At 33.3% G+C, this 19236-nt stretch overlaps 1 non-coding gene across 1 annotated transcript; it reads left to right on the top strand.

Moving 5' to 3' along the window:
• Positions 1-9257: 9257 nt before the first annotated feature.
• LOC143221307 (5S ribosomal RNA) lies at positions 9258-9376 on the top strand. Its single transcript, XR_013011756.1, has one exon. It is a non-coding gene; the product is annotated as a 5S ribosomal RNA (ribosomal RNA).
• Positions 9377-19236: the final 9860 nt, after the last annotated feature.

The raw sequence follows: 19236 nt of genomic DNA, 5'->3' as shown, positions 1-19236 counted from the left end.
TCCTTTTAAAAATCCAATTGAAAATCCTATTTAACTTGAATAAGAAAAGCGTCACCCATATTTGGGTGTTAAAATACGTGTTAAAAAAAAAAAGCTACCGTGTTTTCTGTGTTCTATAAAATTCCGAAAAAAGAAGTTTAAAAAAATATATTCCTTTCAAAAATGTTGAAAAAATTAAGTTTTCAAATAGCACTTTATATATCAAAGCAATAGCAAAGAAGAGAAAATTGCAAATGGATGACAATAACTTGTGTTTATTATTAAGACTCGAAATTACATTTGCATGATTAATCTCGAGTAAATGTTGCATTACTAGAAATTCATCTAGAAACAAACTGTCATCTACAAACTGTCTACAATTTACAACGACAAAAAAATACGTGCATTTGTGACAGCTTATATTAGCACTTTACAGACAGACCATGTAATTTACAGAACACTTATGGATTTATGGATTTAGAGAACCTTTAGAGAGGCACTTATGCTCCTATTGCTTGGTTACCACGGTTTTCTCACCACTTGGATTTTTTTCTATGCAGTTTTCCGCAGTCAATAGTTATAATAATAATTTAATAATAACATTTAAATATTCCATATTTCGTATTGGAACGGCATATGCTATTGACTGCAGCCATAGAAAAAACTGGCCATAGAAAAAAATCAAGTGGGAAGGAATTGGAGATTCACTGTGACCAAGCGATATATTGGGTTAGCAAGAAAGTAATTTCGGTTTGTACCAGTAAGTAGCGCTATATTTCGTTATTCTTTTGTTAGTGTTAGAATTCTTTTCTTTTCCGATTCGGTAGTTGATTGCTTTAGGTCACTATAGAAACAAATTCCATGTAGCTTTGTTTAGAAGTGTTAGTTTACAGTCAATTTTACCATGGAGTGCCACATATTCGACATTTCGGCATCGTTCTCGAGCATAAGTCTGGTCTGGTCTGCTTTGACGCATACCACTTGGGCCCAAGTTTCGTCGAGCTAAATGGTACGGGAAGGGGTTAATGATGCAAATGGGTTAATGCAAAACCACACATTTTGTTATGAGATTCAGCAATGAAAGCATACGACACCCCTGTTGCTGTTTTTAGCAGAGACACTGAGTAACAAGAGTATAAATCGTTAACCCTTTCGCTACTATGGGTGACTATAGTCACCGGTCATGGGACATAAGCTATACACAACTAACTGGTGACTATAGTCACCGACTGCCAAAATAGTGGGAAAAATTAAAACCAGTGCTATTGTTCTGCTTAGCTTTCTTCGCAAAGGATTGCAAGCGTTTAACTCTTTTCGAAAAGAATTTTCACACGCGATATTACGATTGTTGATTTTCTTCTTTCTTTCATTTTTTCTTTTTAAATTGGTCCTGAATGCTAAATACTTCGTTCACGTAATGTTTCTCTACCTTTGGCACGGCGTTTCGTTCTGCGGCGGGGCCCACCGTAACGAATGGGTTAACAAAGTTCTGCAATTATAGGTATGACTCGTATGACAATTAAAAGACATTCTCAATAGCTTTGCTAATCTACCAAATATATCACATAGATTAAATAGAATCAGTAAAAGCAACAGTGATAATACGATGATTATGAGACAATTCATGGCTGCATTACTAGAAGAATATATGAACATTTGTACTGCTTGGGATTCGTCAAGACCAGAAGACAGAACCATGGAAAAATTGAAGCGAACACTCCGGATAGAAGAACTCTCAAGTGGAACCAAAACCTGTTTTCAGAACTGTCTTCAAGAAGAAGAAGAAGAAGAAGAAGAGGAAAAATCAAAAACAAAATAAACATAAACATCAAGAAAAGAATAAGTAAATCAGGAAACAACAGGGGAGAAAAGAAATGCAACTTTTGTAACAAACTTGGTCACAAAGAAAAAGAATGCTAGAAAAAAAGAAAACAATTTCCTCCGTGTAAGTACTGCAAGAAGTGCAATCGCACTGAAAGGGCAACTCTTACTATGAAGAAAACAACGGGAAGGAAAGAAATGAAACTACTTTCCTAGCCGAAAGTCATACAACACATCAAGATTCAGAGATGGACAGAAAATTTATCTACAGTAGAGGCTGTGCAGGATATAAGTCTGGTGAGAAAAATGTTTCGACTGGCCTAAAGAAAAGAAACCAAGTGAATAGAAATGTTGCAGAAAAGGAACATTGTATGATTGCAAATAAAATTGAAACAGTTGATGGTAAAAATGTTATCCTGAAAGGTAAAAGTCGTGTGAAAAAGCTATCCAAAAATATACTGTCCTATAAAATATACTGCAAAATAATGGAAATCCACAAACAATGGTGGAGTAGTTATGTTTGACAAAACATCTGTGAAAATACTCGCAACTGGTGAAATTGACAACCGCAAAAACAATATCATAATTAAGGGAAAGAAAATAACAACAAGCTTTATGAAGTTGATGTGAGCAATAATAATAACAAGGTACTTCTAACTGAAAAAATGGAAATTATGAAGTAGCACTGTAAAATTTGCCCAATTTGTGTGCAGAAATACATGAATCGATATGAGAAATCAAAGAAGCTCAGTTCTATGAGTCCTGTGTTATCTGAACGAAAACATGGCATCCTAAAATAATAAATATATTTGTATAAAAAAGTTTATTAAAAAATTCATTGCTGAAGGTGAAGCACAATTTAAAAACAGAGATAATTTGCTGTGATAATGGAGGTAATATAGAAGTGATAAATTCAAAGTTTCATGTATAAACAGAGAAATAAGAATTCAGTACACCATACCTCATACATCATACCTCGATTAAATGGAGCATCTGAACATATAAATCTTACACTTATCTATAATAGAGATCTATAATACATGCAGCAAGTCTAAATAATAAAATGTGGGATTTTGCTATAGAAATTGCAACATACATTTTCAACAGAAGCTCAACGTCTCTCTTGAATGCCTTCCCAAATTTTGGGAAAGGTCCGGCAGCAAGCTAGATCTCAAAAAACTCAATGCTTTGGTACAGCAGTATCAAAGAAAGAAACGTAGGCAAACTAAAGAAACTTGGGAAGAGAGCTATAAAAGGCATTTTTATTGAATATTCTGACTACAGATACCATATTTCGGATGTAATTGAAACAAAGGTCCATGTGTCCATCCTATGTGTCTAATCCATCGAAGCTATCGAATGTTATTTCAATTTTCTCCATAGTCGAATTTTTATCAAAATTCTCTAAATTACAAAGACATATTATATTTTGCTCTATTTATTTTTCCAAAAAGTAGGAAAGGGAATTGGCACGAAACTAGCTAATGAACGGAACAACCAATTTTGCAAGCATTTGGCATCGTATGCGTAATGTATGTTGCACATCTACTTACATGTAGCAGTCATATGTGCCCATAATTATGAAAGTGGTCCAAGTCAGATATTTCTTCTTTCGAGATATTTAATGAATTGCATTTGCATAAATTGAATGAAAAATATTTTTACATTTTTACATTTTCAAATATTTTTCTTTAGAATTTAACTGGTCTTGATTAATGGAAATTTATTATGAATACGAAATTTTCTGTGAATTTCGTACGAAAATGTTGTCTTTAAAGCTTAAATTGACATGGACCATTTTTAAAATCAACCGAATGTCCTATAAATGACTTAAATCAATAAAGAACTATGAGTTCTATTTGAAACGATAAACTTGATGAAATAATTCATGAACTTTTATCAATAATTCGAAAAAAGTGATGCATTTTTATCATTTCGAGTTTTTCAGATTTTCAAAATGTTCCTGAAAAATTCGAGGAATGTATGGTAGTGAACACGTAATATCTTTACGTATTATCTTCTCCCGTTACTGGTCTAGTGGTGGTGTATAAAGGAAGAGCTTAACATTTCCGTATATTTTGGGTCTTCCTCTTTTAGGGGAACGATCGAAAACGTGGGATTCAGGAGCATCTAGTAGTAGTAGTTTTATGGAACATTTTATATAGTTTATTTTTCACGAATCTCATCCATGGTATTTGCAGCCAAGAGACAGATTCGGTCGCGGTATTTTTTCCTCTTCCTGTTATTCACTCTTCTAGTGATTTCGTTGAAATAAAATCGGTCTGTAACATTCGTTTTATGGAAACTGTATTTCATCTTCTACACATTTCTATCAGTTCATAATAATGCTCAGGGTTGTACAAGTAATTTGCTTTTTTTTTTTTTTATTTTCATTTCTATGAAAGCAAAATCACGGTCATTCGATAGAAAGCAAAAAAATTCGATAGCAAAAATTTTCGACCTAGACTACTAAATGACCACAATTAACACTAAATGATTTCCATATAATGTTGAAATTACAACCACCGTATAATGGTTCATTTTTTATGATATCGTAAAAATTACATTGAATAAATTTAGTTTAAAACAATATGGCGTAAAATAACTGATAAACTCATTTTTTTTCTTTTTTTTTTTCTTTCTTTTTTTTCTTTTTGTTGAAAATTTTGACTTAGACCACTCTCGTAATTACCGGCACATATACGAAGTTGCAAACAAAGAGCTCTAACGACAGTGAGATAGAAAAGAGCGTGAATGGTAAATGTGAAAAACGAATTTGAATATTATTTTCAAATATTCGTTATAAGCCGATGAAAAGTCTTTATCGACATTATCGTTATACAACATGTAATATGTAAATTATTTAAAACATAGTAAAACCAGATAGTGCATGAATACTTAAAGAAAGAATGGGAAAAAAATGATCACGTTGAAAAAATAATAATAATAATAATTTCATATTTTCACCTATTTGAGCAATTCATATTAAAAAGTGTCGAATAATTTTATGCTTCGATGTATCTAGTCGGTAATGAAATTGTCAATAAAAATTTATGCAATTATTTATTTATTAATGAGTCATCCAGCTTCGCTACTGACATACGCAGCTTTGTCACGGTAAAAAAAAGCTGTTGGGTCTCTGAAGAGCCCGTTACCGTGACGCGAAGGTTAAGAAAGCACGACTCCATAGGAAAAGTAAATTTTGCTTAAAATTAAAATAAATATATACACTTTTATGTTACAAAATCGGGAAAAAAAATTCAACTTTTATTTTTTTTTTTTTTTTTGTTTTTCTTTGTTAAATAATTTTCACATTAAAATCAACAACACAATTTGTTAACCCCTTCCCGTGCCGTTTAGTTCGACGAAACTCGGGCCAAAGCGGTGGGCATCGACGCGCGCTAAACAGACCAAACTGATGGTTGTAAACAGTCGCAATACGAACAGAAATGTAGATGCCCACGATACCTGTGTTATAGTCAATTTTACGCGATACTGCTGTTGCCGAAATCTAATTCTCTAATTCTTTTACTTTTATAAATTTTATAGATATTATAAATTTATTATATTTGGTATATAATAGCGTAGTATATATTAGTTGTATATATATTATTGTAGAAAATATACAACAGTTTGAAAATTTCATTGCATGAATAAAGAATGCGTCAAGAAGCGTCTTGAAATGTAGTTTGGTCCTCTTTCGCTCCTCGCGTAGTATGTATCGATACTACGCCTAAAAGTAAATAGCATATTATTTAAAAAAATTTCATCATAAAACCGAACGAATATCTAAAAAGAAAGGTACTGATAGGAACTAATATTCAGTCACGATCGTAACGGGCAAAAGATCAGTCCGCGAGCTCGGCTTGTTATGTTTACGTTTGGTCCAAGTATCTGGTCGCGTGTCTGACTAGTGATATTCATGTTTGGTCCGAGTATCTGTTCAGCGAGTCTGACTCGCGATATTCGTGTTTCGGTCAAAATCTTCATCGCGAGTCAGACTCGCTAAAGTACGGGAAAGGGGTTAATTATTATTCAGTCTTCTCCAGTTTGTGTATGAAGGAAGGAGTATATAATGTAATAAATCCATTAAGAGGTTGAAGTTGTAGTCGAAGTCCTCAGTTCGAGACACCATTTCAGCGTTCCTTTTTTTCTTTTTTACTCTTACCATGAAAAATCATACTCAAAGATTCACAAGTTTTCTCTTCGGACATTTTAATATATTCAATATTCTGGTTCACCTTTATTTTCTTTCTTTTTTTTGGAATTTGTTACAAACTAATTATTAACAAATTGCTGAAAATTACAGGGGCATATCCGGAGACGCGCAAGAATCGGAATTAGCGGATTGAAAGTGAAATTTGAAATTAAATTGTTTATAAGAAATTCATTGCGCATTAATAGTTCAACTGCTACTTTGATAATCAAACATAATTACGCCACTTTCAAAATAAACTTTTTCATCGCTTCGTTAATCAGCGAATTTTCGTCCTACAGAATCTCAATGATTTGAAATATATTAAGAATGAAATGATCATGTAAAAATGTAACTATTAAGATAGCTACCTCGATTTTTTTCTTTTTTTCTTCTTTTTTTTCTTTTTTTTTTTTTTTTGAAAAATATTCGAAACGTCTTGAAATTTCAGAATATGTCTCGTTCTTCACAATAATCACAATTTAAATAGCCAATGGTCACTAATCTTTACGCACGACGAGTATACTCGTCACAAAAAAAAATACTGCAATTTCTCCATGACGAGTATACTCGTCAAGCGCAGTTAACTAGTTTCAGTTTCTTGTGAGCATGTAGAGAATTTGTGAGACAGTATGAGAATCTGAATCTAACTTTTCGCAAGCAGCGTAAATTGCGCAAATACAAAAGTCTACGTACGTTTGAAAGTTCTGTATGTACATTTTTCCAAAAATCGGGGTAGCTATCTTAATAGTTACATTTTTACATGACATAGCAAATTTGTAATTTTAACACGTTAATACAGAGTAGAATTTTTGATGAAGCAAATTTTCTTATCTCTTACCGTTTTCGATGCTAACTCCAGGCCGACTTGATTTACCGCAACTAGAAAGAATACGTGTAATATTTTTGGTTATTTTTTACGCTTACCAAGCTTCACCTAAATCAAGAGGCGGACCGTTCGCGGCATCTCCTTATTCACTCTGCGTAAATATTCAACATAATAAATGTTTGTAAACATTGAAGTTCCGGTGAAAGCAATAAAAGGAATATCTCATATTAGCGAGATAGATGGAGATAGTAGTAATATTACTAATAACACGGCATTCAAGCGCCGAAAATATGCCTCATGCCTATGATAAAGACTAGAACTTTGCAGAAGCACAGAAAACGCGAAGAAATGCAGAGGAAAGCTTGGAGAATAAAAAATTGAAGATCGGTCGGAAAAGATTTATCAGGAATGGGTTAGAAATAGAACTTTGGCTTCTAAAATTCGAAATTCGAGTAACTGAACATTCGGGACTCGCAAACTCCTAGTCGTAAACAAAGCTAATAATACGTGAAATTTTCGAAGCCCGAGATAATCTATACCCTAGAACGATACTTGGACCTGAAAAGTCAGATAATCACAATCAGATTATCGAGGTAGCATGTTTTCAATACCTCCATCTACGATGTACAGTGTACACGTTAAAAATAAATACCTCGTTTTTTTTTTTTTTTTTTGTTTTTTCTCCTTACCCATATTAACCCTTTCCGGACGAGTGTCGGATATATTCGCCCAAATCTCGCGCTGCGGTTGGCGAACGTAAGATACGCATGAGAATACTAGCCTAAGAAGTCAAGTTGCCTGGCAATGAAATTCCTATATCAGGAACATCACAAGAAATGCAATATAAAAAAAGTTATCCCATTTGAATTAGTACTACGTCATTTGGTAGATCAATTGATTGGAGATTTTCGAGTTGCTGATCACAAGCCTCCTTCGACATCTAGAATAGTTGAAAGCCGCAACGGCCTTCTACATATTATTAGGCGAGAAGTAAAGGTTTTGTCGTATGCTCTAATCGAAAAGTGAAACATGATAGGAGAGAGTGGAGCTACTGTTGGGCCACTTCTTCAGCTAAACCGGCCTTGTACATAGGTATGTACAAACATCCGAACTATGTCACACAAAGGACGAATCGTGAATCATAAAACGTATCATATGTAAACACGACTAAATTTCTTCGTTTATGATATTGTTGGATTTCGTGAAAAAGTTATTTGAACGAATAAATATAATAAATTATAACGCAAACGTGCGACGTGAACATTTTCTTTACTGTACGGTCGAATACCTGTGGTCCACAGCGACGCTCGACCGTCGAACGGCTCCGTCCGCAAACGGTTAAATGTATTAAAGAGTAGATTAGGAATTGAAAAAATCAGACGTTTATGTATGACATGATTTATTTGACATATACAACTATTAATATAGTTATGTCACGTTGATGATACTTCATTTATGTTTAAGCAATGACATACTGTCTGTCTCGCTTACACGATGCAACGTACTAAATAGAAAAGAGAGAGAGAGAAAGAAGGAAAGAAAGAAAATTGTAACTAGTATCGAGATAACAAACAGTTTGTACGTAGCTGATTATTATGCGGCTAGTTCGTAAATGGTATGCGAGGCAATTTACGACGATACACGTTTTAATTATTTTTCTACTTATCAATAAGCAAGCCAAATTTAAAACATACATAGATCACATGAAATAACCGAATCCAAATGTACGTTTTATAGCATCCCAGTAATACCTCTCCCAATTTTCTCTTGTAGATTCTTCCTCGCTGTGAACAAACATGATTATCAATTATCTTCATATGGAATCACAGTTTATTCAAGTACAACATTTCAATATATTTTCATAATGTATTTAAGCAATACATATAAATAGGATTATAATTATTTTTTGTCAATTTTGAATTTAATTATGTAAATTAGAAATTTCTTTTTTTTCCACAAAATTTCAACAAATTCGAATAATATGTATCTCGTAGTGATAAATAACTATAAAATAGTAGGCAAAAAAGATTTTAATCGAAATATCACTTCCAGAAATATCAATGATAATGTTTAATTGGACGGACATAGAGTTAACATGTTCCCTGCTGGATCAGTTTTCCATTATTTTGTCTGCATACCAGATTATATAACTCGTATGTGTCTCTTTAATGGACTATAATATAGTTAAACTATTAAAATTAATAGTTTCTCTTACTACATAGTGGCGATCACCGTTCACGTACTCACTATCAGAGAGAATTAAGTTTCAAAGTTTCTCCGAACTTTTTGGTAAATGCTCCACTTCCTATATATATAACAAAGTAATTCATTAATTAGTAAAATAAGGGCCATCTTTGAAAGCTACAGTATCATTTTAGCGAATCCATGTGTTCGACATTTCGATTAAATTAATCACGCAATATTAATACATACGCCAACGACCATACTACGTAGAAAGCACTGGTTCTCGTCCGATCACCAAAGTTAAGCTGCGTTGGGCGCGGATAGTACTTAGATGGGTGACCGCTTGGGAACTCCGCGTGTTGTTGGCACAATTCTCTTTTGTTTTCTTATTATTTTCTCTTGCTTTTTCTTAAATTTCATATATTTAACACGTTCACCCCGCCGCATTCTTTCGAAGGCTCTGTGATCGGCGTACTCCAAATGATAAGTTGCGCGTTCATCTGGCAACGCTTGCTTACTTCGGTAGCTCTGCAGTTATCAGTGGTTGTCACCAGAGTCTGAGTAGTTGCGTGAAATTCTTCTAAAATTCTTCAAAAATTCTCTTCACGAATATTGAAATATCTATAAAAATGAAATACCGATACTTATTTAAGATAAGTTAACTATAGTCGCTGCCGCTAAAGATGTCGCGTAATCGAACGTAGGTTGAAAAAAAATAAACAAGTTGAAAGAAAATAAAAAATGCTATAAATGTATTTATTTTTGTATTTTTGTATCTATAAAGTATCACCTAATTTGTAATAAAGGAGTTCTTTCTTAACTTAAAAATTGTTTACTTTTTTAACCCCTATCATTGAGAGATGCAAAGAAAATTTTAAATGCGCAAAAAAGCAGAAAATAAACAGATATTAAAAACAGATATTACAAAGCCAAAACAGCATCAATAATTTCAGCACTCCCGTTTTTAAAACTGTATAGCTTTGCTACTATTATTATGTTGTGCAACATCGTTTGATCTCAGTAATTAAAGTTGTGCATGTTAATAAATTATAAATACTCTGTTTTGAAACAATTTTTTTCATCGCAAGCACCAGCCAAGCAACGCGCTACAATGAGGCATAGACGCGACCGCTGACGATCGGTCGCATGCGCCGTGCACTGTTTCGTTGCGACGCGCCGTACTGCGAGAGTACCGCGGCGGAGAATCCGTCCGTAGCGAAAGGGTTAAACACGCCTCTTTAACACTAGGTTTACGGGGGTTTCTTTTGTATACCTATTTCTACGGACACCCGTCAGATTTAGGGTAAAGAAAAGCACATATTTTCTTTTAAAAAAAAATTATGGGCTTAATTTGAAAAGAATCGCAGTATTAACAGACTTAATATAAGTTAATTAAATCTGTTAATATCGTATAATTGAAGCAACCCATCCGTCAAATTGACCAAATTCACGGGCCCCGTAAATCTAGTGTTAACCGTTTTAGTGCCAGGCGAAAAAGAGGTGCTTATGCGAAGATAACCGGCCGAATTTTACGATTTTACTAGGATTTCGAAGAAACCAAAAATAATAAGAACCGAAGGAAAAGGAATATTTACATAATTGAAAAAGCAGCGTATTAAGGAGAAAATAGAGAATGAAACGGTGATGCTAGTTTTTCTATATTCATCGAAAATTACATAAATAGCAAAGGTATAAGCATCTTTTTATCACAACTTTATATAGACCGTTTATTGCAAAGTATATACTTCAAATTTCCAATATATTTTTTAACAAAATAAGTAATATTGCACAAGGAAGAAGAAATAACTCCAAGGCAAGACGGATTATCTCATCCGAAACAAGTAATTGTTATAGGTAAAATTGCTGAAACAAAATTATGTTATAATAAATATATTTGTGATATTATAAATTTATTTTTAGATAGAGATCTCTCGCAATGCGAATAGTATGGCGCTATAAGGTGCGGGCCGAAATATCGGCTCTGGCACTTTTCGCCATTACAGTGAGGGCCTGCTGGCACTAAAATGGTTAACCCTTTGCACTCGATTAGCGACTATCGGTCGCCATGAAATTTTGAAGGCTCATATTAATTAATATATGAAATTTAAGACAATATAACAATATTCGAAATATCGAAATCAAATAATTCTACGTGTTAATTATTATACGACTGTCTATTTACCGCTGAAAAAAATAATATCAGTTTTATACCAGAGAATTTGTGAATTTCTACTCTTCTGTAGCTAAAAGATCGCCGAGTGCAAAGGGTCAACTTCGTTATGTATGCATATTGATAAATAAATACTTAAAAACACAGGTATACATATCGTATACCAGAGACCTGCAAATAGAAAAATAGAAATAAGAAAATTTCGGAATCTTTTCGTTACCGAATGGTTGCCCTCGGAAAATACTACACCCGACAATACTAAAACAAAACAATGAAAATGTCACATCATTTGACATCACTGATTCGTAAGAATCAGCAGGACAAGGTTATAAGAAGGGCGTGCGGCTTATTCTACCAGAAGAATAGGCAAAGTGTTGAATGCAAAGAAGCGAGGAAAAATGTCATAAAACTACGACCTATTGTTCAAATTGTCCAAACTCACCTCAAATGTGTTTACAATATTTTAACCTATACCATGTGACATAGAGTAATGTAACATTTTATCTAAAATGAAATTCCTTTTAAAAATCCAATTGAAAATCCTATTTAACTTGAATAAGAAAAGCGTCACCCATATTTGGGTGTTAAAATACGTGTTAAAAAAAAAAAGCTACCGTGTTTTCTGTGTTCTATAAAATTCCGAAAAAAGAAGTTTAAAAAAATATATTCCTTTCAAAAATGTTGAAAAAATTAAGTCAAATAGCACTTTATATATCAAAGCAATAGCAAAGAAGAGAAAATTGCAAATGGCTGACAATAACTTGTGTTTATTATTAAGACTCGAAATTACATTTGCATGATTAATCTCGAGTAAATGTTGCATTACTAGAAATTCATCTAGAAACTTATCTACAAACTGTCTACAATTTACAACGACAAAAAAATACGTGCATTTGTGACAGCTTATATTAGCACTTTACAGACAGACCATGTAATTTACAGAACACTTATGGATTTATGGATTTAGAGAACCTTTAGAGAGGCACTTATGGTCCTATTGCTTGGTTACCACGGTTTTCTCACCACTTGGATTTTTTTCTATGCAGTTATCCGCAGTCAATAGTTATAATAATAATTTAGTAACAACATTTAAATATTCCATATTTCGCATTGGAACGGCATATGCTATTGACTGCAGCTGACCATAGAAAAAAATCAAGTGGGAAGAAATTGGAGATTCACTGTGACCAAGCGGTATATTGGGTTAGCAAGAAAGTAATTTCGGTTTGTACCAGTAAGTAGCGCTATATTTCGTTATTCTTTTGTTAGTGTTAGAATTCTTTTCTTTTCAGATTCGGTAGCTGATAGCTTTAGGTCACTATAGAAACAAATTCCATGTAGCTTTGTTTAGAAGTGTTAGTTTACAGTCAATTTTACCATGGAGTGCCAAATTTTCGACATTTCGGCATCGTTCTCGAGCATAAGTCTGGTCTGGTCTGCTTTGACGCTTACCACTTGGGTCCAAGTTTCGTCGAGCTAAATGGTACGGGAAGGGGTTAATGATGCAAATGGGTTAATGCAAAAGCACACATTTTGTTATGAGATTCAGCAATGAAAGTATACGACACCCTTGTTGCTGTTTTTAGCAGAGACACTGAGTAACAAGGGTATCAATCGTTAACCCTTTCGCTACTATGGCTGACTATAGTCACCGACTACCAAAATAGTGCGAAAAATTAAAACGAGTGCTATTGTTCTGCTTAGCTTTCTTCGCGAAGGATTGCAAGCGTTTAACTCTTTTCGAAAAGAATTTTCACACGCGATATTACGATTGTTCATTTTCTTCTTTCTTTCATTTTTAACGAAAACGTAACGAAAGGGTTAACAAAGTTCTGCAATTGTAAGTATGACTCGTATGACAATTAAAAGACGAGAATGTCTCAATAGCTTTGCTAATCTACGAAATATATCACATTGATTAAATAGAATCAGTAAAAGCAACAGTGATAATACGATGATTATGAGAAAATTCATGGCTGCATTACTAGAAGAATATATGGACTTTTGTACTGCTTGGGATTCGTCAAGACCAGAAGACAAAACCATGGAAAAATTGAAGCGAACACTCCAGATAGAAGAACTCTCAAGTGGAACCAAAACCTGTCTTCAGAACTGTCTTCGAGAAGAAGAAGAAGAAAAATCAGAAACAAAAGAAACATAAACATGAAGAAAAGAATAAATAAATCAGGAAACAACAGGGAAAAAAAGAAATGCAACTTTTGTAACAAACTTGGTCACAAGGAGAAAGAATGCTAGAAAAGAGAAAACAATTTCCTCCGTGTAAGTACTGCATGAAGTGCAATCGCACTGAAAGGGCAACTCTTACTATGAAGAAAACGACGGGAAGGAAAGAAATAAAACTACTTTCCTAGCTGAAAGTCATATAACACATCAAGATTCAGAGATGGACAGAAAATTTATCTACAGTCGTGGCTGTGCAGGATATAAGTCTGGCGACAAAAATGTTTCGACTGGCCTATAGAAAAGAAACCAAGTGAATAGAAATGTTGCAGAAAAGGAACATTGTATGATTGCAAATAAAATTGAAACAGTTGATGGTAAAAATGTTATGTTAATATTATTAAAGATAAAAGTCGTGTGAAAAAGCTATCGAAAAATATACTGTCCGTATAATAATGGAAATGCACAAACAATGGTGGAGTAGTTATGTTGTGTTGTGTAAAACATCTGTGAAAATACTCGCAACTGGTGAAATTGACAACCGCAAAAACAATATCATAATTAAGGGAAAGAAAATAACAACAAGCCTTATGAAGTTGATGTGAGGAATAATAAGAAGGTACTTCTAACTGAAAAAATGGAAATTATGAAGTAGCACTGTAAAATTTGCCCAATTTGTGTGCAGGAATACATCAATCGATATGAAAAATCAAAGAAGCTCAGTTCTATGAGTCCTGTGTTATCTGAACGAAAACAAGGCATCCTAAAATAAAAAATATATTTGTATAAAAAAGTTTGTTAAAAAATTCATTGCTGAAGGTGAAGCACAATTTAAAAACAGAGATAATTTGCTGTGAAAATGGAGGCAATATAGAAGTGATAAATTCAAAGTTTCATGTAAAAACAGAGAAATAAGAATTCAGTACACCATACCTCATACATCATTCCTCAATTGAATGGAGCATCTGAACGTGTAAATCTTACACTTATGATACGATAGGATAATACATGCAGCAAGTCTAAATAATAAAATGTGGGATTTTGCTATAGAAATTGCAACATACATTTTCAACAGAAGCTGAACGTCTGTCTTGAATGCAACACCTTTTGGCAAAGGACCGGCAGGAAGCTAGATCTCAAGAAACTCGATGCTTTGGTACAGCAGTATACAGCAGTATACACCAGAAACCTAGGCAAACTAAAGAAACTTGGGAAGAAAGCTATAAAAGGCATTTTTATTGATTATTCTCACTACAGATACCATATTTCGGATCTAGTTGAAACAAAGGTCTATGTGTCCAGAGATTTTATAATCCATCGAAGCTATCGAATGTTATTTCAATTTTCTCCATAGTCGAATTTTTTTCAAAATTCTCTAAATTACAAAGACATATTATATTTTGCTCTATTTATTTTTCCAAAAAGTAGGAAAGGGAATTGGCACGAAACTAGCTAATGAACGGAACAACCAATTTTGCTAGCATTTGGCATCGTATGCGTAATGTATGTTGCACATCTACTTACATGTAGCAGTGCCCATAATTAGCCCATAATTATGAAAGTGGTCCAAGTCAGATATTTCTTCTTTCGAGATATTTAATGAATTGCATTTGCATAAATTGAAAAATATTTTTACATTTTTACATTTTCAAATATTCTTCTTTAGAATTTAACTATGAAATTTAACTATTAAAGAATGGAAATTTATTATGAATACGAAATTTTCTGTGAATTTCGTACGAAAATGTTGTTTTTAAAGCTTAAAATGTCCTATAAATGACTAAAATCAATAAAGAACTATGAGTTTTGTTTGAAACAATAAACTTAATGAAATAATTCATGAACTTTTATCAATGATTCGAAATAAGTGATGCATTTTTATCATTTCGAGTTTTTAAGATTTTCAAAATGTTCCTGAAAAATTCGTGGAATGTGTGGTAGTAAAGACATAATATCTTTAAGCTTTTCTCCCGATACTGGTCTAGGGGTGGTGTATAAAGGAAGAGCTTAACATTTCCGTATATTTTGGGTCTTCCTCTTTTAGGGGAACGATCGAAAACGTGGGATTCAGGAGTATCTAAAGTAGTTTTATGGAACATTTTATATAGTTTATTTTTCACGAATCTCATCCATGGTATTTGCAGCCAAGAGACAGATTCGGTCGCGGTATTTTTTCCTCTTCCTGTTATTCACTCTTCTAGTGATTTCGTTGAAATAAAATCGGTCTGTAACATTCGTTTTATGGAAACTGTATTTCTTCTTCTACACATTTCTATCAGTTCATAATAATGCTCAGGGTTGTACAAGTAATTTGCTTTTTTTTTTTATTTTCATTTCTATGAAAGCAAAATCACGGTCATTCGATGGAAACCAAAAAAATTCGATAGCAAAAATTTTCGACCTAGACTACTAAATGACCACAATTAACACTAAATGAATTCCATATAATGTTGAAATTACAACCACCGTATAATGGTTCATTTTTTATGATATCGTGAAAATTACATTGAATAAATTTAGTTTTAAACAATATGGCGTAAAATAACTGATAAACTCATTTTTTTCTTTTTTTTTTCTTCCTGTTGAAGAAAATTTTGACTTAGACCACTCTCGTAATTACCGGCACATATACGAAGTTGCAAACAAAGAGCTCTAACGACAGTGAGATAGAAAAGTGCGTGAATGGTAAATGTGAAAAACGAATTTGAATATTATTTTCAAGTATTCATTATAAGCCGATGAAAAGTCTTTATCGACATCATCGTTATACAACATGTAATATGTAAATTATTTAAAACATAGTAAAACCAGATGGTGCATGAATACTTAAAGAAAGAATGGGAAAAAAATGATCACGTTGAAATAATAATAATAATAATAATAATTTCATATTTTCACCTATTTGAGCAATTCATATTAAAAAGTGTCGAGTAATCTTATGCTTCGATGTATCTAGTCGGTAATGAAATTGTCAATAAAAATTTATGCAATTATTTATTTATTAATGAGTCATCCAGCTTCGCTACTGACATACGCAGCTTTGTCACGGTAAAAAAAGCTGTTGGGTCTCTGAAGAGCCCGTTACCGTGACGCGAAGGTTAAGAAAGCACGACTCCATAGGAAAAGTAAATTTTGCTTAAAATTAAAATAAATATATACACTTTTATGTTACAAAATCGGAAAAAAATATTCAACTTTTATTTATTTATTTATTTTTTTTGTTTTTCTTTGTTAAATAATTTTCACATTAAAATCAACAATGCTTTGTTAACCCCTTCCCGTGCCGTTTAGTTCGACGAAACTCGGGCCAAAGCGGTGGGCATCGACGCGCGCTAAACAGACCAAACTGATGGTTGTAAACAGTCGCAATACGAACAGAAATGTAGATGCCCACGATACCTGTGTTATAGTCAATTTTACGCGATACTGCTATTGCGGAAGTCTAATTAATTCTCTAATTCTTTTACTTTTATAAATTTTATAGATATTATAAATTTATTATATTTGGTATATAATAGCGTAGTATATATTAGTTGTATATATATTATTGTAGAAAATATACAACAGTTTGAAAATTTCATTGCATGAATAAAGAATGCGTCAAGAAGCGTCTTGAAATGTAGTTTGGTCCTCTTTCGCTCCTCGCGTAGTAAATAAAAGTAAATGGCATATTATTTAAAAAAATTTCATCATAAAACCGAATGAATATCTAAAAAGAAAGGTACTGATAGGAACTAATATTCAGTCACGATCGTAACGGGCAAAAGATCAGTCCGCGAGCTCGGCTTGTTATGTTTACGTTCGGTCCAAGTATCTGGTCGCGAGTCTGACTAGTGATATTCATGTTTGGTCCGAGTATCTGTTCGCGAGTCTGACTCGCGATATTCGTGTTTCGGCGAAAATCTTCATCGCGAGTCAGACTCGCTAAAGTACGGCAAGGGGTTAATTATTATTCAGCCTTCTCCAGTTTGTGTATGAAGGAAGGGGTATATAATGTAATAAATCCATTAAGAAGTTGAAGTTGTAGTCCAAGTCCTCAGTTCGAGACACCATTTCAGTGTTCCTTTTTTTCCTTTTTACTCTTACCATGAAAAATCATACTCAAAGATTCACAAGTTTTCTCTTCGGATATTTTAATATATTCAATATTCTGGTTCAGTTTTTTCTTGAATTTGTTATAAACTAATTATTAACAAATTGCTGAAAATTACAGGGGCATATCCGGAGACGCGCAAGAATCGGAATTAGCGGATTGAAAGTGAAATTTGAAATTAAATTGTTTATAAGAAATTCATGGCACATTAATAGTTCAACTGCTACTTTGATAATCAAACATAATTACGCCACTTTCAAAATAAACTTTTTCATCGCTTCGTTAATCAGCGAATTTTCGTCCTACAGAATCTCAATGATTTGAAATATATTAAGAATGAAATGATCATGTAAAAATGTAACTATTAAGATAGCTACCTCGATTTTTTTCTTTTTTTCTTTTTTTTTCTTTTTTTTTTTTTGAAAAATATTCGAAACGTCTTGAAATTTCAGAGTATGTCTCGTTCTTCACAATAATCACAATTTAAATAGCCAATGGTCACTAATCTTTACGCACGACGAGTATACTCGTCACAAAAAAAGATACTGCAATTTCTCCATGACGAGTATACTCGTCAAGCGCAGTTAACTAGTTTCAGTTTTTTGTGAGCATGTAGAGAATTTGTGAGACAGTATGAGAATCTGAATCTAACTTTTCGCAAGCAGCGTAAATTGCGCAAATACACAAGTCTACGTACGTTTGAAAGTTCTGTATGTACATTTTTCCAAAAATCGAGGTAGCTATCTTAATAGTTACATTTTTACATGACATAGCAAATTTGTAATTTTAACACGTTAATACAGAGTAGAATTTTTGATGAAGCAAATTTTCTTATCTCTTACCGTTTTCGATGCCAACTCCAGGCCGACTTGATTTACCGCAACTAGAAAGAATACGTGTAATATTTTTGGTTATTTTTTACGCTTACCAAGCTTCACCTAAATCAAGAGGCGGACCGTTCGCGGCATCTCCTTATTCACTCTGCGTAAATATTCAACATAATAAATGTTTGTAAACATTGAAGTTCCGGTGAAAGCAATAAAAGGAATATCTCATATTAGCGAGATAGATGGAGATAGTAGTAATATTACTAATAACACGGCATTCAAGCGCCGAAAATATGCCTCATGCCTATGATAAAGACTAGAACTTTGCAGAAGCACAGAAAACGGAAAGAAATGCAGAGGAAAGCTTGGAGAATAAAAAATTGAAGATCGGTCGGAAAAGATTTATCAGGAATGGGTTAGAAATAGAACTTTGGCTTCTAAAATTCGAAATTCGAGTAACTGAACATTCGGGACTCGCAAACTCCTAGTCGTAAACAAAGCTAATAATACGTGAAATTTTCGAAGCCCGAGATAATCTATACCCTAGAACAATACTTGGACCTGAAAAGTCAGATAATCACAATCAGATTATCGAGGTAGCATGTTTTCAATACCTCCATCTACGATGTACAGTGTACACGTTAAAAATAAATACCTCGTTTTTTTTGTTTTTTTTCTCCTTACCCATATTAACCCTTTGCGGACGAGTGTCGGATATATTCGCCCAAATCTCGCGCTGCGGTTGGCGAACGTAAGATACGCATGAGAATACTAGCCTAAGAAGTCAAGTTGCCTGGCAATGAAATTCCTATATCAGGAACATCACAAGAAATGCAATATAAAAAAAGTTATCCCATTTGAATTAGTACTACGTCATTTGGTAGATCAATTGATTGGAGATGTTCGAGTTGCTGATCACAAGCCTCCTTCGACATCTAGAATAGTTGAAAGCCGCAA

Source organism: Lasioglossum baleicum, unplaced genomic scaffold, assembly GCF_051020765.1.
Source record: "Lasioglossum baleicum unplaced genomic scaffold, iyLasBale1 scaffold2200, whole genome shotgun sequence".
NCBI classification, from domain to species: Eukaryota; Metazoa; Arthropoda; class Insecta; order Hymenoptera; family Halictidae; genus Lasioglossum; species Lasioglossum baleicum.
Note: the sequence above shows the minus strand (reverse complement) of the source record. Positions and strands in the feature narration are given on the sequence as shown.